The sequence below is a fragment of the Hyperolius riggenbachi genome, chromosome 6, assembly GCF_040937935.1.
Source record: "Hyperolius riggenbachi isolate aHypRig1 chromosome 6, aHypRig1.pri, whole genome shotgun sequence".
NCBI classification, from domain to species: domain Eukaryota; kingdom Metazoa; phylum Chordata; class Amphibia; order Anura; family Hyperoliidae; genus Hyperolius; species Hyperolius riggenbachi.
In genome coordinates this window covers 319550972-319577906 of record NC_090651.1, presented here as the reverse complement: position 1 = coordinate 319577906, position 26935 = coordinate 319550972, and the positions used below count along the sequence as shown (strand labels likewise).

Here is a 26935-nt window from a genome sequence, read left to right as displayed (position 1 = left end):
ACATAGTACTTATAGTACACGCCTCCAATGAATGTGGCCAGGCAATTTGCATGACAACGTATGCAAATTCCTCTGCAAGCACAAGCTGCAAAACTGACAGAAGCTCTTCTTTCCAGAGTCCTGCAGCATGCAAACCTACACAATGGTCAAAAGGCTGCCTGTCTGCACAGGCAGCTGAGCAAATCATCACAATACCCAGTAAAGACAGCTCATCCATGGAATTATTCATAGCCATCTGTTTAGCCTAGCCTTTTTTTTGTATATTTGTAGAATTCTTCCTCTGTACCACAATTCACCAATCATCCAATTACTGGTCTAAACCATGCGTATGCGCTTCGAGTCCTCAAATATTATTTCAATGATATTTGTTGTTGTACAGGTGCTAGGTTTTCCTCTGCTGAGATGATGGCTGCCGCTGTATATAACAGTTCTCCAGACAACAATCTACTGTCTCTGTGTTCTGGTTGGTGAAAGCAGTGATCTGCTACTCTATGTAGTCTGTCATGTATGTGCGTCCATACTTATTATTAGGCACAGGAGGGTATATCCAGACATTTGCTAACAGGGACATAACTACAGTATAATTATTTAGTATTTATATCAGGGCTGTGGAGTCGGTACAAAAATCATCCGACTCCCCATTTTATGAAACCACCAACCCCGACTCCAGGTACTCAAAATTACTGACTCCTCAACTACGACTCCTTAGTCTAATTTTTACAAAAGGCTATGGATTTGGTTCAAAAATCATCCGACTTAGACTCCTCAGTTTACTGAAACCACCGACTCCAGGTATTCAAAATTACTCCGACTTCTCGACTCCGACTCCACAGCCCTGATTTATATAGCGCCAACATCTTCCGCAGTGCTTTTTCATAATATGTAGTCATGTCACTAACTGTCCCTCACAACCCAATACCTACCATTGTCATAGGTCCATCGTATTCTAGGTCCCATTTAGGGGAAGCCAATTTACCTGTATGTTATTGGGATGGGGGAGGAGACCAGAGTGTCCAGAGGAACCCCATGCAAACACAGGGAGAACATACATACTAAAAATCATGTGGTAGCCCCAGCATCCTAGGTGTTCATCTTCTGGCCATTGTGTAACAAGTGTGGCCACCACGATTACCTCCACCCATAACAAGTGTGACCACAACACCACCTGCTATGGTGGGAGATCCCAGTATTGGAAGGAGGTAGCCATATTGAATGGAGGCCCCTGTATTAGAGGTAGGTTGAGTGGTTCAGACCCCCTTTCTGTGTGGCTGAACATAATTGCCCTCTTAGTTAATGTTTTAGCCAGGGCTGTGGAGTCGATCCAAAAATCACCTGACTCCAACTCCGTCTCCTCAGTTTATGAAACTACCGACTTCAGATAGCCAAGTTTGCTCGAACTCCTCAACTCCGACATCACAGCACTGTAGGACTATGGAGTGGATACAAAAATCATCCGACTCCAACTCACAACTCAGTTTATGAAACAACCAACTCCAACTACAGGTACCCAAAAATTGCTACGACTCCTTAACTCCGACTCCACAACCCTGGTTTTAGCTGTGTATATTCTGTTGGTTATGCAGGTGGAGATGGATGAAGGGTGGCATGATCACTATTTACAACCCTGCTTATATATGGTGCAAGAGAGACCATCCTCCTCCAGGTATCTTCCATGAACATGAGTGATGGATTGTGGCTTTCACCTATTGGAACACACAGACACAAGAGCTCTGTGATCACTATACAGTGACCTAGACAACATATCTGGTGGTGACCGTCAGCTGTTTGGTTGTTAGCTTCAGACTCACCTTGTCCTCGTTTTATCCTGATGCTCCAGTTTTTTAGTGCAGAAGGAAGCAGCTTAATTTGGACAACTTCTACAAATTAACAAACTACCTGAGATGTCTGGTAGTCCCTGAGCTCATCTGCATACATGCTGACAAGTGTGTAAGATCCCTGTGTCTCTGTGGACAGCAGCAGTAAATTAAAAACATCTCTCCCCAGCATCATTCTATTACATCTACATAAGAGGCAATTAATTTTAATGTCCCGCTCAGTATGCATTTTCCCCTGTAGAATTCAATTAGTGTCATGTTCCTCTCTACAGGTACATTTATATATATAAAGCTGGTGAAAGGGCACAGGGTGATGCAAACATAGGGCATCAGCGATGCTGTTGGTAATGTTGGCCTATGGCTAGACTTGGCAGTTATGTGAGGAAGCCTCTGGTGCACACACCCCTTCACCTCAGCCACTTGGCACATTGTTTTTGGCATTGACCTGAAGAAGCGGAGCACTCCCATGAAACGCGTTGTCCTATCTTTTGTTGTGTGCAGTAAATTTATTGGCCCCATAAGTCTGGCTGATTCATAAGGGGAGGTAAGACATCTCTTACCTCTCGTGTTTAAAATATTTTATTCCCTATTGGGAGCCTTCTACCCCCCCCCCCCCCCCCCCAAGTTATAAGCTACACCTCTTGACACAGGAGTGCGATAGTCAGGATTTCATCCCTATTCTGAGCTGAGGTGGAAAGCAGAGCCGAATGATGGTTCAGTCTACTTCCCCTCAAATTCCCGGCAGCGTTAAATACTATTTTTCCTCTGAGCCATAGCAACTCAGAGGGAGAAATAATTATAGGTCTGGCGATCGCCGAAACCCTGAATTACTGTTACGTGCGCACACACTATAGCATTACTGCTAAAGCGGTGCCCGGCCAAGCGCCAAACCACCTTCTTCAACTGGAGTAACTTTTTCCCCCCTTATTACAGGTTTACAGGTAGTCCCCAGTTAACGAACGAGATAGGGACTGTAGGTTCATTCTTAACCTGAATTTGTTCTTAAAGAGGAACTTCAGCCTAAACAAACATACTGTCATTAAGTTACATTAGTTATGTTAATTAAAATAGATAGATAATATAATCTCTTACCCACCCTGTTTTAAAAGAACAGGCAAATGTTTGATTTCATGAGGGCAGCCATCTTTTTGGTTGAAAGGAGGTGACAGGGAGCATGAGACACAGTTCCAACTGTCATGTGTGCTAATCACACCTCCCAGGTGCTAGGCAACATCAATAACAACATAGGAAATCCCATCATGCTTTGCACAGCATCAGGGAAAAAAAGCCCGGGCAGTTTTCTTTGATGGGTGGAGCTTAGCTAAAAATGCAGCTAAAAATGATGCTTTGGTAAGAAAAACAAAGTTCTGATGCTGTGAAACTGTTAAAGAAACACCAAGCCTTTTCAGTTCTGCTGAGTAGATTTTTAGTCCGGAGGTTCACTTTAAGTCAGAACATTGTGCCATCTCTGTCCCCTGTGCCTCCAGTATCCCCCTCTGTGTCACCTCTGTACCTGCTTATACAAGTTTTAAAGCCATTATTTCTTTGAATATTTTAAAATTGATTTTCTCAAAAACTACAAGTCCAATTTGAATTTTTTTTTTACTTGTTCCCATGGCAACACATATTCCATGCTGTTCGTATCGGCGTATCATTCATAAGTCGGGTGTTCGTAAGTCGGGGACTGCCTGTACTCAAAATGCTCATTTTGCACCCTGTCAGCATTATTTTGCACATTGTGCACATTTTCTAATAAGCAATCATTAGGTGCTGTGACAAAACACATGTGTTGTAAAGCAGACGAACGCAAACATTTGCATGTAAAAAGCATTCACATTTTCTGCGCAAACCGTTGTGAACCCTGCCTATGTGTAAATATATGAAACCTTGAAGAGCAACCCCACACATAAAGTGAAACTTGCTACCCAGTATGCATGAGACTCTGTGACATGCTTCATTTCCAGTGCACCGAACTTTATATAATGTTCTGTAGCTTGATTCAGGAAGTACGGTACTTCACTAGGCAGGACTGTAGCCTTATGTCACATGATGCTGTAAAATGCCTCCTTCCTAAGAACTACAACGTGCTTTGCTCAGTATATAAAAAGCAGCAGTTATAGGACAGTCAGGGATGTAAGATGTTAAAGGACCACCCCAGCAGTTACAATCTAAAAGAACCAACATGTTTTGGACTTGTCCATCTGCTAATGGGGGATTCTCAGGGTTTTCTTTGTTTTCAAATGCATTTCCTGAACAGTTGTTGCCAAGTCTAACTGACAAAAGAGTGTGCAAGTGAGTAGGGATGCTGAGTGGTATTTTAAATATGTTGACAGTTAAACTGAGAATCCCCCATGAGGAGATGGACTAATCCTGTCGTTTCTGTCTGATTTAAATTGCTTACTTTTTTCGCGGGTCCTTTAAATTGTATGGTCAAATCTTTTAGTTTATATAACATAACATGTTCTATTCCTTGTTTGTGTAAATACTATAACTGCTGCTGCTTGGCAGGCAAAGCTAAATAACATACAGAACTGAATGTAACAGAATGTGTTGCTTCATCTTGTAGAGAGCTCTCTTCAGAGAATAACTGAAAACGCGGGCTGAAGTGAACCAAACAGAGACCAGAGAGCATCTTGGGAACCCGACTGCTACTTCCTGTGAGACTAAAGTAAGTATTATGTCTACCTCTGTGTTGTGTTCTGAACACCCCGCCCATAGAGAACAGCACTGCATTTACAGTACATGTTAGTAATCATGAATAGACTGTTCTACTCCCCTCTAACACCTCTCTGAAACTGCAGCTGTCCTGGGCAGGCTTTTGTGCTACTTATCAATTGTTATATAAAAAGCGCTTATAGGGGCCCAATGTAAAACTCACACTGGGGCCTAGAGCTCCTAAGCTACGCTACTGGCTCTATTTCCTTGTTTTTCCTATTCAGTAAGCCAGCACTTATTCAGTAAGGAGACCTTGGGCAAGCCTCCCTAACACTGCTACTGCCTACTGAGCACGTCAAAGAGATCTGCTGGACAGCCTGACTAATGAAATTGATTAACAGGAAATTAATATGGCAGACTTCACTGGGGCATAGCTAGAAATCATGGAACCCCAATTTTGCTCCTCCCCCCCACAACAAAAATCTACGGTACGTATCGGTAGCCAGAGGTACTCCCCGATGTATAGCTAGAAGTAGCCCCCCCCCCCCCAGAACGCCCCCCCCCCCTTAGTATAGGTAGCCCCACAGTATGAGTAGTCAGAGGGGCCCTGCAGTCAGAAATAGGCCCCCCCCCCAAGTATTGATAGCTAGAACGCCCCCCCCCCCCCAGAGTATAGGTAGCCCCTCAGTATGAGTAGTCAGAGGGGCACTACAGTATAGGGACTGCAGTCAGAAATAGTCCCCCCCCCCCCAAGTATTGATAGCCAGAACGCCCCCCGCAGAGTATAGGTAGCCCCTCATTATGAGTAGTCAGAGGGGCACTACAGTATAGGGACTGCAGTCAGAAATAGTCCCCCCCCCAAGTATTGATAGCTAGAACGCCCCCCCCAGAGTATAGGTAGCCCCTCAGTATGAGTAGTCAGAGGGGCACTACAGTATAGGGACTGAAGTCAGAAATAGTCCCCCCCCCAAGTATTGATAGCTAGAACGCCCCCCCCCCCCCCCCGAGTATAGGTAGCCCCTCAGTATGAGTAGTCAGAGGGGCACTACAGTATAGGGACTGAAGTCAAAAGTGGTCCGTGCATCCCCTCAGTATGGGTAGCTAGATGTGACCCCCACCTTCTCCTTTCCCCCATGCAGGAGAGAAGTGACTCTAGTGTTCTCCCCAGGCTCTTTTAGCCGGGTGCTCCACTCGGCTAATTTCGGTGAGCTCCCGGCTGTTATTAGCTAACCTCCTCATCCTCCTCCTATGCTGTAAGCCGAGCCGCACAGAGAAGTGCCGGCTCTGCATTTTCTCGTTGCGCCCCACCCAGCTACTTTTTCTTGCCTCCAGCTGGAAAATAATTTCTGGGAAGAACACTTGACTCAACTCTCCAGTTACCATGGACAATCTAGTCTCCAGGCATCCCTGTCTTTATGATTAGAGTGCTCTTTCTCTCAATTAGCCTGATGGTGGGTCATGGAATGAGAGGGAGACTGCAGATGACTGGTGGAGCCTGTAGAGGTAAGTCACTTGTCACCTATACTCTACAGTCCACACGCACTACTCTGCATGGGGAAATGGTGGGGGTCACATCTGGCTACCTCTACTGCACCATCACATCAGGGGGCCCACCATGAGTCTCCATGAGGCCCACCGTGGGCCCCTTTATTGCCACCGGCCACTCAGACCAGCCCCTCCCTTGGTTATAGGCCCTATTGCAGCTGCTATGGTGATCCCTATGCCACTGATGCCTTCATATTTCTCTAACTGCCGGGTCCCTTTAAGCATGCCGCTTATACACTGGGATTCCTTCCATGTGCGCTGAGCCTCGGATAATGAGAATCTTAATCTGACGGTTCTGATTTCAGATGTTTTGATAAGCAATTCCTGTAAGGTTGCCTTGTGATTTGTGTACATGGCTGAGCACCGCCGCTGCTGGGAAGAGTGTGGCGTGTACGGCCCTCTGAAGAATTACAGCACACAAGGCAGTAAATTCAAACAGGTTGTCTGGAGAGGCAGAGCTCAGACTCTGCGCTGTAGATTCATTGATTGTCTCCAGGGCTGCTGTAATGAAACTCCAAGGCAGTGAAAGGTCGGGGCAGGCAGCTCTTCCAGTACAGCCCAGTCACTGACACCCAGAGGAAGCCACAAGCTTCAGAGCATCAGGGTCAGCGGTCACCCCGTCTCCTAGTAACCACTGGATGTGGTGAAAATTGAATTCCACATACCAAAATACTTCTCATTTCTCTGTTCTCTCCCCCCTTCCTTCTCTCACGCTCCCTCCTGTGCTTTCTCTTACTGCTTCTTTCTCTATATGAAGCAAATTTAGCATCTATCCCTGATAGCTGTGAGCAGAAAATAAACAAGGAGGGGGGGGGGGGGGGGGGGGGTTGTATCATATCTCTGAAGTGAATGGAAGATTGAGGCTGTCCTTTTGATCTGATGGCTTCTGTAGCTTCTAAGAGTAGCTTTGCACACATCCATTTTGCTGCTGTAATAATTGAACACTTTGATGGAATCTTCCAGGAATCGATGCGCTAGTTCAAATATACCAGGAAATCCTTGGGGTGGTCTTTCAACGCTACTGTAATTTATTAGATCTACCGTAGATGAAAAAAACAGCAGCCAAATTCGGTCCCATATCGCAAATACACAGGCAAGCAATGTAAAAGGGATAGGTATATGAATTCACTCAATAACAACAACAACAACACATTTGTAAAGCGCTTTTCTCCTGTAGGACCCAAAGCATGTAAGCTTGTCTCAGATCAGTACATAGTGATGTGTTACAGGGGAAGAGGTTATGTGATCATAAAGGCCAGACTAAACAGGTGGCTCTTCAGTTTTGTATTAAAGGCCAAAAATGTTAAAGTTTTGAATTGATATAAAGGTTGGAGCTGTCTTTAATTGTGCGTGGCACGGCATTCCAAAAGGTAGGGGAGCATGACAGAAGGCTCTGGCTCCAAAAGTTTCCAGACTGTAAGAAATAGCAAGGAGGAGATGGGCAAGGTCCGTACACCACTCCACCAGCTCCCTACACTCTTTACTAAACTCTTCCTGACTAAGGAAGATAATATTAGAAACAGTCTTGTGCCATCGCATTAAGGACCCATTCACACTATGAGCGCTTGCAGGTTTTTTTAAGCGCTGCCGATTTTAGAAATCACCCCCAAAAGCGCTTGTGCAATGATTCCCAATGAGAGTGTTCACATGTAAGTGTTTCGACTTTATTGAAATCGCAATCACGCTACATGTACCATTTTCTGAGTACTTTGGCTTAATGGCAGGTATAGCAATTTCCCCAGCACTTTTATGAATAAATACATTGTATTTATTCATTTCTGGGTCAAAGAGTTCACTTTCTGACGAAACGAATCACTCTGCAAAAGCGCTTTTCCAAGCGCAAAGCGCAGGGAAAAGCGCTTAAAAAAAGCTCAACAAATCGCTCAGCACTTGCGATAGTGCTGCCAATTTATAATGTGCACAAGGCCTTAGTCAATGGCATATGTCTTACATTCTGGAAACTGGTTTATATACCCGACTTGGCCAACCCGGAAGAGGCTGCTGGGGGGCATTAAGGTAGGATCGGAGATTCAGAAAGGAGAACAGGGGAGCGGTGGGCATCAGCATAGCTTCCACTAAATGCCTGCTCTGTTTTCCTATTTACTTTGCTCTTTTATCCTTTAAACAAAAATGGATGACTCTTCAGTCCTGCTGCTCCCCCCACCCCCGTCTCCAGGGTTAGCATACCATTTTACATACATCCTCCGCCACACCTCCCTCCCTCAATCAATAATGGTCTAGGCTCTATGGGTGAAAACTAGGCAACATATTCTCCTCCTTTGGCCTTTGGGGGAAGCTCTTAGAACCAAAAGAGAGCCAGAAAGCAGTGATCATAGATAAATGGGCACCCCCGCCCTAGGGACTTGGTGCCAATCGGTATGGGCATCACTTAAAGAGAAACCGTGACCAGGGATTGAACTTCATCCCAATCAGTAGCTGATACCCCTTTCCCATGAGAAATCTATTCCTTTTCTCAAACGGATCATCAGGGGGCTCTGTATGGCTGATATTGTGGTGAAACCCCACCCATAGTGTGATGTCAGCACCTCACAGCTCTGAGGTCCTGACATCACACTGTGGGAGCCTTGTTGGATTGTGGGAAATGACAGCTGTTTCCAACTGCCAAAAAAGCAAGCAGCATCTCCTTCCAGTGACATCACCTTCCAGCAGTAAAACTGTCACCATGTGATAAATGTCAGAATGTAAATCAGGGAGAGGAAAGATTTTAAAATGGGCAAACACTGACTAAATCATTTATACATAATTATTGTAAGAATTAAGCATTTTTATTAAATCATTTTCACTGGAGTTCCTCTTTAACGAAAGTGTGTGACATGGCCATAAATGATTGTTAGATGGGATCACATGGGCTTCCTCTGGTTGTCCGGATTCTCTGTGTGAGTTTAAGTTGGCCTAACATACAGGCCAGGCTTGGAAATTCCTGCTCATTCCTCTCTATGACTAGAAATGTCACGCCTCTGACAAGGCAGGAAATCAGTTTGGGCCATTGTTGCATCCCAGCAATGTATCTGATATTAAAACAATCTTCAGCGCTCCCAATGTGGAAAGGGGCAATAAATATCTCAGTCAGAGCTTCTATCCCTCACACACACCCTCCACAGCTCTGCTTTACTGATAAATGACATCAATCAATAGCGGAGTTATTCTTATCTGAAGCGCTATATTGTCTCAGGCACTGCAGGCGGGGCGGCGGTTACCGGATTACCAGTTACATTAATTTCACCGCTACCTCTATGGGAATCGTCTCTAAGGGCCACTTGGATGCTGATGAAAACTTATATTAAATAAGGAAAGCAATAGAGCAAGGAGAATGCTTTTTGTACGAGCTGAGAGAAGCCTGGAAACACAGAGCAAGAAGACTGTGCTGGGAAACTTGTCATCTGGTTTGGAAGCTGAATTCCATGCAGCACAGATGCTTTCTGTGCTATTACACAGCTCTCTGTTTGGCCAAGTAATTCAGGCGACCCTACACCAGCTACATCTTGCAACACAGGCTTCCAGAGCTGCAGGCTTCAAACCGTTGTTAAAACCCTATCTTTTGCTGTGTGAATACCATGATTTTTTTCTGAGAAAAGCAGCAGTCTTGTCAAAGGGGCCTGTTGTTAACTGATTCAGTTAGGTTGCTTCAGATCACGTGATCAAATGTTTAAAACAGGGATTAAGCTGCAGAAGCCTGAAATGGGATCACTTTAGTACTTTGCTTAACCTTCTTGCCGGTTATCCCGAGCTCAGCTCGGGGTAACCTGCGCAGAAGGATTTCTCCGGCCCCGCTGCACCGATTTTCAAATTTTTTTTTTTACTGCACGCAGCTAGCACTTTGCTAGCTGCGTGCATATTCCGATCGCCGCCAATTCGCCGCTACCCGCCGCACCGCCCCCCCCCTCCCCTCCAGACCCCTTGCACAGCCTGGCCAATCAGTGCCAGGCAGCACTGAGGGGTGGATCGGGATTCCCTATGACGTCGGTGACGTCATCCCGCCCCGTCGCCATGGCGACCGGGGAAGCCCAGCAGGAAATCCCATTCTGAACGGGATTTCCTGCTTACTCTGATCGCCGAAGGCTATCATGTAGCGAGCCCTGGGCTCACTACATGATTTAAAAAAATTAAAAAAAAAAATAAGTGCTGCGTTGCCCCCTTGCCGTCAGAATTGGAACGGCAAGGGGGTTAAAGAGACACTGAAGCGAAAAAAAAATATAATGAATTGGTTGTGTAGTACGGATAATTACTTGAAGATTAGTAGCAAAGAAAATATTCTCATATTTTTATTTACAGTTATATTTGTGTGTTTTATAACATTGCATCATTCTTTAATAATTTCAGTTTACACACTACTCAGCATTCTAAATGATTTTTTCAGAGCAGTCTTGGGAGTGCGTCGTTAGCGGCGTTCGAATGCCCGACGACCGACGCAATACAGCGGTAATACATTACCTGCTCCAGCCGGCGCGAGCCCCCTGGACTTCTTCTCCGCTTCGGGCTCCAGAGCTACACAGAACTTCCTGTCCCGGCAGGAAGTTTAAACAGTAGAGCGCCCTCTACTGTTTAAACTTCCCCTGGACAGGAAGTTCAGTAGCGGGCGGCAGCAGCAGCAGCTCCACAGATTGTGATTGGTTTCAGGCTGAAATCGATTCACAATCTGTTTGCAGTAAAGGTGGCCATACGATCCCTCTCTGATCAGATTCGATCAGAGAGGGATCTATCTGTTGGTCGAATCTGATGGCAAATCGACCAGTGTATGGCCACCTTTAGCTGTACTACACATACAAATCATTGTATCATAATTTTTTTTCCGCTTCAGTGTCTCTTTAAAGGAGTTCTGGGGGGGCGGGGTTGAAAATAAAAACGGACACTTACCTGGGACTTCTATCGTCCCCCTGCAGCTGTAATGTCCCACACCATCCTCCAACAATGCTCCGTTCCCCGCCGCCAGTCCTGGTCTGATACTCGTCTAAGAAGTGTTCGCTCCCACGCCTGTCATCGGCAGCCGTAGTCTAATTAGATGGCGGATTAGACCATGACCAGCGGCGGGGAACAGGGCATTGTTGGAGGACGGCGTTGGACATTACAGCTGCAGGGGGACGATAGAAGTCCCAGGTAAGTGTCCGTTTTTATTTTCAACCCCGCCCCCCCAGAACTCCTTTAAGAACAACTATGATCTATGTCTAAGATTATGTTTTAGGCCTTGTTCGCACTATACATGTTGCCATGTAAATTTCCGCAATGCATATAGTGTGTTGCAAGAACACGCAAGAACATCAGCAGTGCATAGACTCTCCTGTCTGATGTCCACACTTTATGTGCTGCGCAGCAGTGCAAAGCGATATAGCATTTTTGGCAAAACGCAACACTGACCCATTTACTGTAGTGAATGGGAGCAGCAGCGCAACTGCAAATGGGCTGGGCAGGAAGTACGTTGCAGAGATTCCTGTCAGTCCGTGCATGTGCACTGCACTGCGCTCCCATCGTGCATATTTACTGCGTTGCCGATTGACTTGCATTACTGCACCCTCCGTGCGGCATGCAAGGATCAAGCGGTACGCACTGTAGATTTTGCATTGGCATTGTGGTGAATTGGATACTTCTGACGTGCCGCGTGAAGTGTGCAAGTCTCCATAGACTTGCAAGGCCCTTGCGACAGGGATCCGGCTGGGAAGCGTAACACGGTACAATGCAGCGAGTAAGTGTAAATTGTTGGGTTCACCTCCTTTCTTCCTCCCACTGCCAGTCATACATATTGAGCAAATCTTCCATCAGACCAGATTAAAGAGGAACTCCAGTGAAAATAATGTAATAAAAAAAATGTGCTTCATTTTTACAATAATTATGTATAAATTATTTAGTCAGTGTTTGCCCATTGTAAAATCTTCTATATCCCTGATTTACATTCTGAAATTTATTACATGGTGACATTTTTACTGTGAGCAGATGATGTAGCTGCTGCTTGCTGTTTTGGCAGTTGGAAACAGCTGTAAACAGCTATTTCCCACAATGCAACAAGGTTCACAGACAGGAAACTGCCAAGAGTACCTCGGTCCTCAGAGTTTCTTGTGGGAGGGGTTTCACCATAATATCAGACATACAGCGTCCCTGATGGTCTGTTTGTGAAAAGGAATAGATTTCTCATGTAAAAGCGGGTATCAGCTACTGCTTGGGATAAAGTTTAATTCTTGGTCGGAGTTTCTCTTTAAAGCATATGACAAAACCTTAGGATAAGTGTAAGCGTTCACGCTCTTGCAGCATGTGTGCTTGCACCCTCCACGCTGCACCATCAGGCCTTGTCAGGCATCACTTGACGAGCTCTGATGATAGATTCATAGTCACGCCTGCTGTTGCCGTGGTGTACAAGCTGATAGAAACAAACTGTGTGGTGAGCGTTCTTAACATAATGGATTTGTAAGTGGAAAAAATATTTTCCCTTAAATTGCTTTTACACCGTCACTGCGGTGTGCAGCAAGCCGCTCTTCTCAGATAATGCTATTAACAATCATCTCACTGTTTCAATTTGCAGCCATCTAGGAATTTCCAATACTGATCGTGAGCTAAAATGACATTTGTTTGCAGGAATGAAATCTGTACTCTCTGGAGTATGCACTGCCCAGAACCTTCTATTTTCCTGTGTGATTAATTGCCTGCAGGAAGCCTTGGCATTCATTTTAAACACTTGGGACTGATCCAGTGATTGGTTGCAGGCTTTAACACGCCCATCTGATGTTTTTTTGCTTCAACACTGTTGAATAACCGTGTTTTATACACACATAGGAATGATGTAAGCAAGCTTAAATTAAGTTTGTCCTTATTCCTGCCTTGCAGCTCTAGGGTCCTTGGTTGAAATCCTTGCCCTGGACATGATCGGCATTTGTACCCTGGGTGGGCAAAAATATTATAGACACCCCTATTTGAAAGGAAACCATTCCAACAGTGATGAAGAGTGACAACGCAGAGATGCTTATATAAGGACAACGTAGTTGTCACAGAAGTGTTTTATATTTCGTCTTGGGTACACTAGTTTAAAGGACATCCGAGGTGAAAATAAACTGATGAGAAAAGCAATTGTATCTATCCTCCTTCTCCTAAAAATGACTTTTTTTAGATATCCCACAGTTTTATTTTATATTTAAATCTAGTTTTTAAGTTTTTACTGTTTCATTGTCTCTGCACAATGACACCTTCACTGAAGAATGCCAGAGCTCAAATCTATGAATTATTGACCCTTTTTTTATCTCTTTCCTGCTCCGGGTAGCCATTTACAGACAGGAATGTATTTTATGGCTGTAATTACTGATCAGTGAGGGTTGTGCTATAGTCTGACCCAGTCCCAACCCGGATAGAAATTGTCACTTGCATACCTGATGTTTAACTCTTTCAAGCAGAGAAAGAAAAAAAGGAACACAGCCTAGTTATTTGTGTGCTCGGCACTGTACATACACATGTCTATCTCATCATGTCACACATCACCTCGGGTATCCTTTAAAGCAAACCTGTGGGAAAAAGCTTACAACAGTTACATACAACCTTTGTAGGGGAAGACTCAGGATGACTCAGAGGCTTATCTGATCCTTACTTAGCCTACCGCTGCTCACCCGGACCCTATTCTTCTCCTGCTCATGTCCGTGCCCGACCACACTGCAGGCACAATGACGGCCCATGTCTGCGCAGTAGCACAGAGCTGCTAGTGCACTTGTTGTAATGTGAGTAGGCATCCAAATCCATGGGGATTCTCATAGGTGATGCGAAAATGCTGTCAGCCTATTGATTTCAATGCCACATCTGAATCTGATTTGGTCTGGTTTTGGACAAGCCCATCTCCTCATAGGGGAATCTCAGTTATTTATTTACAAGCAAGAAGTTTTAAATCAGGATGATACCATTTATAGGCTAACTAAAAATGAATAAGAATAAGCAAGCTTTTGGCCTTGCAGCCTTCGTCGGGCTTACATCCTGTTATTTATTTACAAAAGGACTTAGGCCTAGTCCACACTAAATACGTTAACGTATCCGTGGCTTCTTTTTTTAGGCCGGATCAAAACCGGAGTCACGGATACCAATGTTTTAGATAGCAGCTATCTTCACCCATAAAAAAAAAACGGATCCGTCTGCGTTTGCGGTGACCTGTTTTCAAAACCTGAACGGAAGGTCCGGATCTGCTGCATTTTCACGCAACGGATCTGGACCCTGATACACGGAGGGGTAATGGCAGGCAATAGGAAAACGGATCCCCCTCTACACAGGCAAATTGTGGACACAGAAATGGATCCGATCTGCAATGGACCAGTGTGGACCTAGCCACCATGGTAATTGCTTAGAGCTGGTCCACACTAGGTCCGGAAACGTATCCGTGGCTGCGTTTTTCAAACCTGATGAAAAACGGAGTCCCGGATACTAATGTTTAAAATAGCAGCCAGCCTCACCCAAGTAAAAAACGGATCCGTCTGCGTTTGCGGGGACCCGTTTTGAAAACCTGAACGGAAGGTCCGGATCTGCTGCATTTTCACGCAACGGATCAGGACCACGGATACACGCAGGGGTAGTGAAAGCAATGAGAAAACGCATCTCCAGCTCCACAGGCAAAAAACGGATGTGAAAACGGATAGCCTGAGCTTTATGATTGGCCCAAAAAATCCTCCCACTCCTTCCTAATGATAGAGACGTTTTCTGTCAGGGAAAAACCTGAACGGAAACTGATACAAAACTGATGCAAAACTGATGCACTTTCATCAGTTTGCAGTACGGTGGGTACTTCCCCTGATCCGGACTGCAGGGTCCGTCCTGCAACCGGGTCTAGTGTGGACCCAGCCTTAGTCCAACTGCCAAAATAGTGTGCAAACAAGTAGCGAAGCTGAACAACATCTTTGTATAGCTCCTTTCTAGGCAGTGCTTTTGTAAAGAATAAACAGTAATACTGAGAATCTCCCATGGTAAAATGGACTAATTCAAAATGTGTCAGACCTATCAGCTTTTACTAGCTACTGTAAGTGACAGCAACATAGGAAAAAACAAAAAATTAATTTATAGTGCTCTGATTTTTTTTTTTTTACTATGGGAGAAATGTAGATTTCATATGTACCGGTATGTATTTTAAATTTACATTATTTATTTATTTATTTATTTTTGTGATAGTGGTTCTTTTACTTGTGTGGATGGTGGGAAAGCAGATTATCATTGATTATCATTATTTTTTTACTTATATAGCACCAACATCTTTCATAGCGCTGTACATATATAGTTCGAAACAAATATTGGGGAACTTAAAGTCAGGTCCATCAATATTGGGTTCTTGACACAATGCTAAAATTTTTGGCTCTATACACAACCACAATGCATTTGAAATGTAACAAACATGATGTGCTTTAACTGCTTTACTCAGCTTTAATTTGAGGGTATTTACATCCAAATCAGGTGACTGGTGTAGCAATTACAACAGGGTGCATATGTGGCTCCCACTTGTTAAGGGACCAAAAGTAATGGGACAGAATAATAATCATAAATCAAACTTTCACTTTTCAATACTTGGTTGCAAATCCTTTTCAGTCAATTGCAGCCTGAAGTGTGGAACGCATAGACATCACCAGATGCTGGCTTTCATCCCTGGTGATCCTCTGCCAGGCCTCTACTGCAACTGTCTTCAGTTCCTGCTTGTTCTTGGGGCATTTTCCCTTCAGTTTTGTCTTCAGCAAGTGAAATGCTCAATCGGATTCAGGTCAGGTGAGTGGCTTGGCCATTGCATAACATTCCACTTCTTTCCCTTCAAAAACTCTTTGCTTGCCTTTGCAGGGTGCTTTGGGTCATTGTCCATCTGCACTGTGAGGCAACATCCAATGAGTTCTGAAGCATTTGGCTGAATATGAGTAGATAATATGGCCCGATACACTTCTGATTTCATCCTGCTGCTTTTGTCAGAAGTCACATCATCAATAAATATAAGAGAACCAGTTTCATTGGCAGCCATATATGCCCACACCATGACACTACCACCATCATGCTACACTGATGAGGTGGTATGCTTTGGATCATAAGTAGGTCTTTTCCTTCTCCATACTCTTTTCTTCCCATCACTCTGGTACAAGTTAACCTTGGTCCCATCTGTCCATAGGATGTTGTTCCAGAACTGTGAAGGCTTTTTAGATGTTGTTTGGCAGACTTTAACCTGGCCTTCCTGTTTTTGAGGCTCATCAATGGTTTACATCTTGTGGTGAACCCTCTGTATTCACTCTGGTGAAGTCTTCTCTTGATTTTTGACTTTGACAAAAGCATCAGATGCTCATTTTGGTTGACTCCTGTGAAAAGAAGGGACGAATTTGTAGGAGAGGTGGATGAGGCAGGCAGCAGAGTTCAGTAGGGACTGGAGAGGTATCAGTCTGCTTTTTGATAGGGTGTCCCAGTAGTCAAGACGGGATATGTTTAGAGCATGTACAGGCATTTTGGTTGACTCCTGTGAAAAGAAGGGACGAATTCTGGAAATGTTTTTGAGATGGAAGTAACAGGAGGTAGTCAATGTGTTAATATTTGTCAGATGTACACACAACCTTTCCGAGTGTCAGCATACTTTGACTTATTGTATGTTTTGCAGGCATTATAATGTAGAATAGGAAATAGTAAAATCTTGGTAACCCGGCAGATGTATTTAGTTAACCTATAATAATAAATAGCATCCCCAGAAAGGTCAAGAGAGAAGTCCTCCCCGGGTCACCTGCTCCCCACCATCTCCATCCCATGGACACGGGTCTCCTGCAGTCTCATGTTTCATGCAGCCTGCGTTCCTCATGTGCTGCCACAAGTCACTGGGATGGGTGGAAGTGGCCTGTCTTTCTCATATCCAGAACATCAGTCTTGCAGATCCATGAAGTAACAGATCCTGTCCAACAATCCACAGATTCCAGAGCGTAAATATTTATGTGGAGCAGAGCACATCACCACCATGTGCAATGTGTCTGACACGCTGCAGTAAAGAAAGCATTGCTCAGCTTGACATTGTAATACTTAGGGCTCAACTAGATGGACAATTTTATAATCCTACGCTACTGAGCAGTTTAACCACTTGCTGGATGGTTATGAACCTTGTAGTAGAGCTCTAAAGTGCTCTGCCTGAACACCACCAACAAACCTTACGGACCAAACTGGATGCGGAACTTGTGTAAGCCCAGGCAGTGAGTTGGGTGCATGATTTGGGAGTAGTAGCTAATCAGTGGATACTTTATAGGTTTGTATTAGAGTAGCTGATTGGCTACAAATAGCAGGTGTCAGAGGGGGAGGTTTGCGTGAGGCAGGATTAGATTTGGTGGGGGGTGGAGGGGGTTTCGTTTAGGCACTAGGAGGGGGATTATATTTGAGTATTAGGTGGGAGGGTTCATTTTAGGCACTAGGAGAGGGGATTAGGTTTGAACATTAGATGGGAGGGTTCATTTTAGGCACTAGAAGGGGGGATTAGAGGGGGGATTAGGTTTAGACATGAGGTGATGGCGTTTTAGGCACTAGGGAGGAGGATTAGGTTTAGGCGTTAGGTGTGTGTGTTGGGGGAGGGGGGGGGTTTAGGCACAGGGGGATTCGTTTTAGGCATAATGCTGGGCATATACGGTTAGATAGTTCTTATCAGTCGAGCCGCTGATGGCTCGATTGATAAGATCCAACCTGTTCGATCACCGCGGCAGATCGATACCGCGCTCGATCCCCGCGGGTGGACAATAGAAAAAAACGAAGCGCACGCGGGGACGAGTGGGAATCTATCTGCGCGGACGAGCGGTGATGCGCCGGCATCGAGCCACTGGCTCGATACCGGTGCATAAATGAACCGTGTATGCCCAGTATTAGGTGTGGGGGTGGCGTCATTTTAGACACTAGGGGGAGGGTTCAAGGCAGAATGGGTGCCAGGTTTGTGTGTAATAAAATATCTGTAATTTAATTTACCAGTATTTTTACTCTTGCAATTCCTGTGTGCCCAACTCACGCAGCAGCAGCAGGGGTGGCGCTATACATTCTCTATACATACGCTATATAACATGATAGATTGTTAGCTCTCTGGGGGAGCAGCAAACAAATGGAAAAGGATTTGTGTATCACCAAAAGTCGTATAATTCGTCCACATTGTGTAAAATAAATAAACAATCCATAGAAGGTTTATTTGAACTTGTATTGTGTATCCCTGGGTGACCACAAGTAGTCAGTGGTATCAACCAAATCATGTTATATAAGGAAAGGAGTGGAGACAGAAGGCTGGTTGGGAATGGAAAAAATCACACATTTCTAACCTGTTTCCTCTCAACTGTACTTTAATGGGAGAAAGAGGAAAAGGTTGGATAGGCTATACACAATAGAAAACAAAAGAATGGGAAAAACGACAAGTAGTATGTGAGAAGTGCAGGAAAGGAAATTTGGGCGCACAGTGGCAGCCACTATCTGGCACCGAAATGTAACTTCTTTTCCACAAATCGCAACTTTTATAATGGCTGCGACATGCGGCAATCAAGTAAATTCCGCTGCTTAGCGGTAGTGATTTGAAATATCCCTGCTAGGTCTTGTGGAAATGCACATATCAGATCACTACCACTAATCGGGCTCCTCCAGGTGTCAAAATTTACCTTGATTGCCTCTCATTGTGGCTTTGTTGTAGAGGGGGGAGAAAAGCTTTGGGGGGGGGGGGGGTTTAGGGTTAGGCACCACCAGAGAGGGTCTTAAGGCTAGGTATCGGGAGGGGGGGGGTCTTAGGGTTAGGCACCACCAGGGAGGGGCTTAAAGAGAACTCGAGGTGGATCTTCGGGGGCAGATGGGACACGGAGCCATGTTCTCTGCCTAATGACATGGCTCTGTGCCCCCAACAGCCGCTCTCTGTCCGCCCCCCCCCCCCCCATAGCCCCCGAGTTTAGCGACAAGATCTTTCGCTAACTCTGAGGTAAACTGAGGGGAGAAGAATTCCCTGTTTAAAACGCCTGCCAGGGGCGTTCCTACAGGGTTTCCTGAGCTGCCATTGGGCAGCTCTCTCTCCCTGGCCACGCCTCCTGCCGCTCCCCTGCCTCCCTGCACGCTATGAGAGACAACACAATCTCTCAGGTCAGCTTCGTGACCCAGGGGTAATGCAAGTGGAAGTGGGCCATTGCAGCCCATGGGAACGGCGGTTTCTGCGGCTACCTGATCCACTCAGCCCTGCGGATCAGGTAGCCTACTGTTTTTTATTTTTTGAGCCCACCTCGGGCTCTCTTAAGGCTAGGTACCGGGAGGGGGGTCCTTAGGCTCGGTTCACATTGAGCCTAAAATAGCTTACTTTCCGCTCCGGGGAGCGGAACACAGCAGCGGAAGCAATGCTTTCCTGATGGGAAAGTTCACATTGCTACGTTCCGCTCAGTTCCGCTCTCCGTTCCACTCGTCCGAGCGGACGTTCCCGACCTGCACGATCCTTCCGCTCTGCTCCGCTTCACGGAGCGGAACGCAGCGCAGTAGCGGATGCGTGCTTAATGTGAACCTAGCCTCAGGGTTAGACATCAGTAGAGGGAGGGTGTAGTGTGAGAGTAGGGTTAGGTTTAGCCATAGTAAAATATCAGCAAAATTATTATTATTAGTATCGAAATTCAATGGTAGAATATCGCTAATTTTGGAGAGATTCTACTAGCGGCAAATCCCCGCACCCTTTTTTCCAGGCTTCTTTTTTAAATGTATGCACTTAGTGCCCCCAATATCCGCAGCTACCAGGGTCCTACCCACAGTGCTGATGTGATGCTTACTTGCCACACCTCTGTACACAACTGGTGGCCTCTCCATTGTAATGAGCTGAGAAGCCACATACGGTAACTGCAGACTACTGCAGAGTGCCATCTAGTGGTTCAATAAAACAGCTAGTAGTAATTTAAAGCATACCTGATCCGAAGCAAACCTACCTAAGGTAAGCACAGAGGTATGTCCATGCTGCATCCACATACCTCTCTTCATTTCCCCCGTTCCCCCGTAACCATTCCTTGAAAGATCAGGCTTTTGACCAAAATCTAATTTTAAGACAGGAAGAGGCAGTCTTTTCCGGCTCGGGTAAAGATCAATTCCAGGCAAACCTCTAAAGGCAGTTATCCACTGAGCCAGGAAGGAAAAGAAACCGAGCTTGATGCAGCTGCTGATCAGTCTACAGGCTGGTCGTAAGGCCCTGTTCACATCTAAAACGCTAGCATTTTGTGCGAGTGATTTTACCACGATTAGCGTGGTAGAATCACTGGACACTTTCGCAGTTCAGAGCAATCGCGCTGAGCGCTTTATTTAGCACTGTACTGCGATCGCTCCAGAATTGTGGCAAAATGCAGCAGGGAACAAGTTTTACAATTGACGCTAATCGCAAAACGCCCGCGATCGGCGCCAATGAGAACACTGCCATAGGGTAATATAGCACTAGTGCTTTCAAAAAGCTAATCGCTCAGGTGTGAATGGGCCCTTACTGCTGGTTAAAATGCCAACTGAAAGCTAAAGGTGCGTACACACGCACTACTTCCACCAACGACGAGTCCGTCAGACCCTCCCGCTGGGCGGTCGTTCAGCCGACAGTAGCACGTGTGTACGTGCTGTCGGCAGACTGATAAAGCTGTTTCTGAACGATCCGCTGAGCGGAGCGGATCGTTCAGAAACAGCATTATCAGTCTGCTGACAGCGCGCACACACGTGCTACTGTCGGCTGAACGTCCGCCCAGCGGGAGGGTCTGACGGACTCGTCGTTGGCGGAAGTAGTGCGTGTGTACGCACCTTTATTGATCAGCAGCTGCTGAGCTGTACTGGCTCAGTTTCAGGACTAAGCAAAATTGAATAGAAGTTGTAATTCAAGCTTATCTTCAAAGGCCACTTAAGCAGCGTTTGGAGGCTTTATTTCCTGGATCACGGAATATTTGCCTTTTAGGAGAATCTTTAGTTCATCACTACCTAAATCCTATGATTTATATGGCTCTTGACAGCCATAACCCTGACTTCTCTTTCCTCCACTGCGCAAAGATAGGTCAGAATAAACTGATTGGACTTTACAGATCAGCAGCACACTAATGAGTCACCACTCTGCTCGGTCCTCCTATACCGCCCCTCTCTCTGCCTGTGTGAATGCTGCTATGCAGGGTATACACAATGCTGCTATACAGAGCAGCAGATTTATCAAAGCAAGCGCAAGGAAAACTGGTGCAGAATCGGAGCAGATGCCCAGATCCAGGATTTTGCTTGGTCGCTCTGAGCAGCTACTTCACCTTTGCAAGTTTTGCTCCAATTTTCTTCCGCACTGATTCATGTATTAAACTCGCTGCAAATAAAAACTGTAATTTTCATGTTCATTAATTTTTTTGTATTACTTTTGATTAGATTGGCAAGAGCATATTTATAGAAACTAGCACAGCAGTACCTAATTACTCCTGACCTAATTTTTTTTATTATTGTAGAACGCTGATATCTTCTGCAGCACTTTACAGAGTACATAGTCATGTCACTAACTGTCCCAGCTAATCCACACTGCCTGCATGGGCATTTTTTTTCTAAAAACACATTCTCATCGACTTGCAGGAAAATCACGGCAACATCAATCATGGCTATATTGCTGTAGTTTTTCAAAAATGTGGTGTTTTTTGCTGTGATTTTGCCATTATTTTCATTCAAGTCAATAAAATGCTTTTTTTTAAATGCAAACACAGGCAGTGTGGATCAGCCGTACAATGGCAAATCGAATCGAATCCCGATCGGACATGTCGGATTGAATCGAATCGTAATCGAATCGTACAAAGAATCGTATAGTGTAGATTGGTCTTAAGGGCCCTTTTCCACCCACTAGGAAATGTGACTGCATGAACAATTTCGTTGCGATCACATTTTCTTCCACCTTCACAACCACTTTGCAGCGATTGCATTGCTATCCGTCAGGTGTACAGCGACATTGCTGTGCGATTGCGATTTCCACTGGGAGGAAAAAAAACTTGTGGGGAAAATTGCCAAATCGCGGGGAAAATAGATTATGATTTGGGATAAACAGCACTGCGATTTACATGTTAATCACGGTGCTGTTGGGATCAGTAAAACGGATGCAATCTTATTTTCAGTTAAAAGCAAAGAGAGTCCAGGTTAGCACACCATTGGAAGATTCAAGTTTCTTCAATTTATTGCTTCATAAGCACATAGATATGACAATTGTTTCGGGGCAAACAACGGGTCCCCTTCTTCAGATAGTGCACTATCTGAAGAAGGGGACCCGTTGTTGGCCCCGAAACAATTGTCATATCTATGTGCTTATGAAGCAATAAATTGAAGAAACTTGAATCTTCCAATGGTGTGCTAACCTGGACTCTCTTTGCTGGTTATAATTTTGGATGTTTGGGCTCAGCATCCACAGGTTACAGCACCCACATCAGGGTAAGGTGTGCCACCTCTACAACACCATTGCATTATTTTCAGTTAAGAACGTGCCTTTTGGAGAAGGATCCTAAGAGGAGCTTACAGCCTTATCAGGTGTGTCCCCAAACCCACAACCTCGACTTCTGACTGCAAAAATTAAAGGACCACTATCGCAAAAAAAGTAGGCAGTTAAAATCTGACAGAACCGACAGGTTTTGGGCCAGTCCATCTTCTCATGGGGAATTCTCAGGTTTTTTTTGTTTTCAACAGCACTTCCTGAGTAGCAGTTGCAAAGTCTTACTGACAAAATAGTGTGCAAGTGAGTAGGGAGGCTGGCTGGTATCTTAAGCTGGCCACTAATGGTCCAATTTCTAGTGAAAAATCGTTCGAGCGATCAGAAATTCTGATCGGATTGGTTGTAAATAATGTCCATTGGTGGACACAATCGATTATGAACGAGTGAAAAAAAAATGTCGCCCGAATGAATTTTCGTCGAACGAAAATTTGGATTTTTTTGGTGGTCGTGATAGATAGGAAGCAATGATTGGTTAGTTGATGGTGTAGTGAACGATTTTTCGTCCGATCAGAATTTCTGATCACTCGAACGATTTTTCGCTAGAAATTGGACCGTTAGTGGCCAGCTTTACTATTTTGGCAGTTAAACTGCTGTTCAGGAAATGCTGTTGACAACAAAGAAAATCCTGAGAATCCCCTATTCTCTGGACTGGCTCAAAACCTGTCGGTTCTGTCAGATTTTAACTACTTTTTTCGTGATAGTGGTCCTTTAAGAGATCCCTTATATGCCATTTTTAAAGGGGTTCTGTGTGTGTGTGTGTGTGTGTGTGGGGGGGGGGGGGGTGAAAGATAAAATCAGACACTTACCTGGGGCTTCTATCAGCCTCCTGTAGCAATCATGTCCTGCGCCGTCCTCCTCCGATCCGCCGTTCCACGCCGCCGGCACCGGGCAATTATTCGTTTAATAAGGCGAATAATGCGCGCTCCCGCTCGTGTCATTGAAAGCTTACTGCGCAGGCGCAGTAGGAAATTTTCTTGTACAGCGCCTGCGCAGTAAGCTTCCGATAACGTGTGCGGGAGCGAGCAGGCGCGCTGCCGCGCAGCCGCAATTGGATGGCATGCCGCGCTAGACCAGGGCCGGCGGCGGAGAACGGCGGATTAGAGGAGGACGGCGTGGGACATTACTGCTACAGGGGGCTGATAGAAGCTGTTTTATCTTCAACACCCCCCACAGAACCCCTTTAAAGCATAACTGAAGTGAGAGGTAGGCTGCCATATTTATTTCCTTTTAAACAACTTACAATACCAGTTGCGTAGCAGCCCTGCTGATCTATTTGGCTGCAGTAGTCTCTGAATAACACCAGAAACAAGCATGTAGCTAAACGTATCATATCTTACAATAGTGTCAGAAACATCTGATATGCTGCATGCTTGCTCAGGGTCTACGGCTAAAAGTATTAGAGGCAGAGGATCAGCAGGACTGCCAGGCAACTGGTACTGCTTAAAAGGAAATAAATATGGCATCCTGCATCTACTTGTCACTTCAGTTGTCCTTTAACTGCAGCAAAATGTATTAAGCTTCATAAATATTGACACCAAGGAAAAGAGATGCGTTGCCAGTAGCAACCACTCTGCCTCCCTCTTCCATTGCTTGACCTTCATTGAGGAGATAGGATTTGTATTCTTGTTACTATGGGCAACTGCTGCACTGTGCCTGCTCCATGATGGATAGATCAGTCATGGGCACATTGACTAGGGGTTAACCTCCTGCTGAAGCAGAGATGGATCATTGTCCCCAAGCAGCTCCTATTGCATCTGTCAGCAGTCATCTCCCTTTGAAGTTGAAATGTGCCTCAGATATATCCCAGCACTACCAAAAGTGAAAGCAGCGCGTGGCTGACCCTGTAGCAACGCAAGTTCTTGTGCTTTTACAGGCAAAAGTGCAAGTTGCTGCATTGCAGTGCAGGGTGACATCCCACCCCTTAGGAGGCTTTGCTGCTCCACTTTCTATCCAGTGTGGTTCTTATTTTATGTCTTGTGTGTGTGTGCGTAGATCTGTGCAAAAATCTGTATGTGCCACACAGCCTCACATGCTGCATGCATCTCCAGCCATCTGTCCCGGTTATCCATGAACACACACTTATTTCATTGTACTGGCTGAATACATTTTACCTCCCGTTCTGCCTGCATCTACTTTGAAGCCTCCCCAGTTCCCTGGTCCTCCTGCTGCCCTCCTTGCACATTGTTGACCCTCTCTGTGCCGCGACTACAAATAATTTCCCCTTCTTCTGCCTTTTTCCTGCTCTCCTTTTACCGCTGTCAGCCAGACCTGGAGATGTCATCATCCCTGGAAAATCTGTTTTAAAAAAAGACGGGAGAGAAGGAGCGAGAGAACAGGCTCCTGCATTGCTGTGTTCTTCTCATAACTGGGATTCCTTTTCCCCCTTGTTTTTGCAATTGTTAATGATGGATTTCAGAAGCTTGATGATGAACTGCCGCTGGGAAGTGCTTGCGGAATACACATTGCTCCCTGAAGACTAAGCTGGAGGGATCTCAGAGCGAACTCTCAAAGTGGTTCTTTGCTGAGAACGCAGAATAATAAGAGGGTACCTCTCCTGATCAGCCATCCTATCTAGGATGCAGAGGGTTCCTACTGCAGCTTGCAATTCACCTTCTCGGATCTCCTCTCCTCTCCCCACGTTTTCCCCTGTAGGATTTTTTTGTTGATTAGTATTTTCTAAACCTGGCTATTGCAAACCACACCAGGCTCAGCAGATTTTTCTAATTCCCCCATTGCGTTGTTTTAAAGCTGGCCCTACGACTTGTAATACTCTGATTTGCAGCTAGTAAGTTGTCCGTGCTAATGCAGCACAGAGGTCTTGGTGGCTTTATTTAGAAGCGTCCTGATGTCTGCAGAAGCCCCTGAGCCATCTCCAGGTGGACTGAACGAATTACTTAAATAGAGAGAAAGCAAGGGAAGATCTTGGATTGTCTATACTGAGCAGGACAGATGTCCTTCAAGAGGTCTGGTGTACAATCCTGTCCATGAAGAGCCTACTATTCTCTGCAAGCAGAAGGAACTTATGACTCTTTAAAGTTTATTCACATGATAGGACAAAGAGAAGAAAATTTGGATTGCACTTTAAAAATAATCACGTCATGCAGATCCTGTTACACATGAGGACCCACCCGACCAAGGACCTTTCCCAGCTGGATCTATAGATGGAAGTGCTTGGCCATGGAGTCTAAATCAAGCACATGTTAGCACAACATGACCTCTTGACCTACGCTCTCCATCTTGCTCCAGCCTGTCTGACCTACCACTTTTTTTGTGTTCCTTTGTACCACTTTGGAATTCCACTTCTGCTTTACCAAACTTGTATCTGTATGTAATCAATCTGAAGCTCCTATAACCTCTTCCATGTGTTGGAGAAGACGTGTCAACCAGTCACTAGAGTCTAGATGTTCCATCACTTCTAATGTCAATTGTGCTTCTAGAAAGTTGACATAAAAAATGGGTTTTCTTCATTAAACTTGGATGCTGTAATTCATTATCTTCTTTTATGTCATACCAGAGCATTTTATTAGCTTTTTCTTACGGCCAGTTTTTTTTATTGTCGACTGTTTGAAGTTAGATTTTGCTTCTGAAATGGTCCATCTAGAAAAATAACTTCACTTGAAACTTGCAGAATTTCATTTTTGGAATGTTCTGATGTACAAACATTTTTAACCTGCATAGCCTAGATCCTTTATTTGTTCGCTCCGAAGGGAGATGTATAGTTAATTTTGTTTTTATTATTTGTCTCTTCTCTTCTCTCTGTGAGTAAATGATCATGAGAGCTAGACCTCTGAACAGGAACTCTGTATGGGGCAAGGATATCTCCCATGATTTCCTGGCAGAACAGTAATATTATTACTGGCATAAATCTACGGATCCCTTACTGGGAAGCACAATCCTATCAATTGTTATAAGAGATATTAATAGGGTGTTTTACGGGACAGAGGGCACACTGAATAATTCTCAGGTTATGTGTTTTGTAGAACACAGGCTTGGTTTTGCTGATTGGGTGTCATTTATTATTAGTAATATAAAGAGGCAGAGTATACAGTAGTCTATGTCATTTCTAAATGAGTTAACATATTCCACAAAAGCAGATATAAAGGACGTGGAGATAGAAAATTGATTGCGCCTTACACCTTATAACCTAAGTATTTTTTGTCAATGAATTTTGCATTGACTGCTGTAGGTGGTCAGTTTTTTTTAAACAGCTAGATCTCTGATGGTTAACTGCAGCTTATCCTCCAAATTTTTCAGAAAATATATTGCTACCCATGCTAAAAATGTGTAGTGTGGGCTGCACAGTTTAAGAATTTTCACAGCCAGCTGTGTTTTTAAGCATCTCAGCTTTCTTGCTTCTGGAATTTGTCCAGCCCCAATTTTTAGTCAATTTTACACACTTTTTTTTGTTGACCTGCTGTCCAATATTCCTAAGCAGAGGTCAAGGTTTCTGCAGCTTTGGTCGAAAAGCCAACAAAGCTTA

The 26935-nt window shown here is 44.9% G+C and overlaps 1 protein-coding gene across 1 annotated transcript in view; it reads left to right on the top strand.

Moving 5' to 3' along the window:
* The window catches only part of LOC137521716 (tetraspanin-4-like), a 181149-nt gene that overhangs the window by 86894 nt on the left and 67320 nt on the right, over window positions 1–26935 (top strand). Inside the window, exon 2 of the mRNA XM_068241373.1 lies at window positions 4402–4503. The gene's annotated coding sequence lies outside the window, so the exon portion shown is untranslated. The remainder of the gene's footprint in view (window positions 1–4401; window positions 4504–26935) is intronic.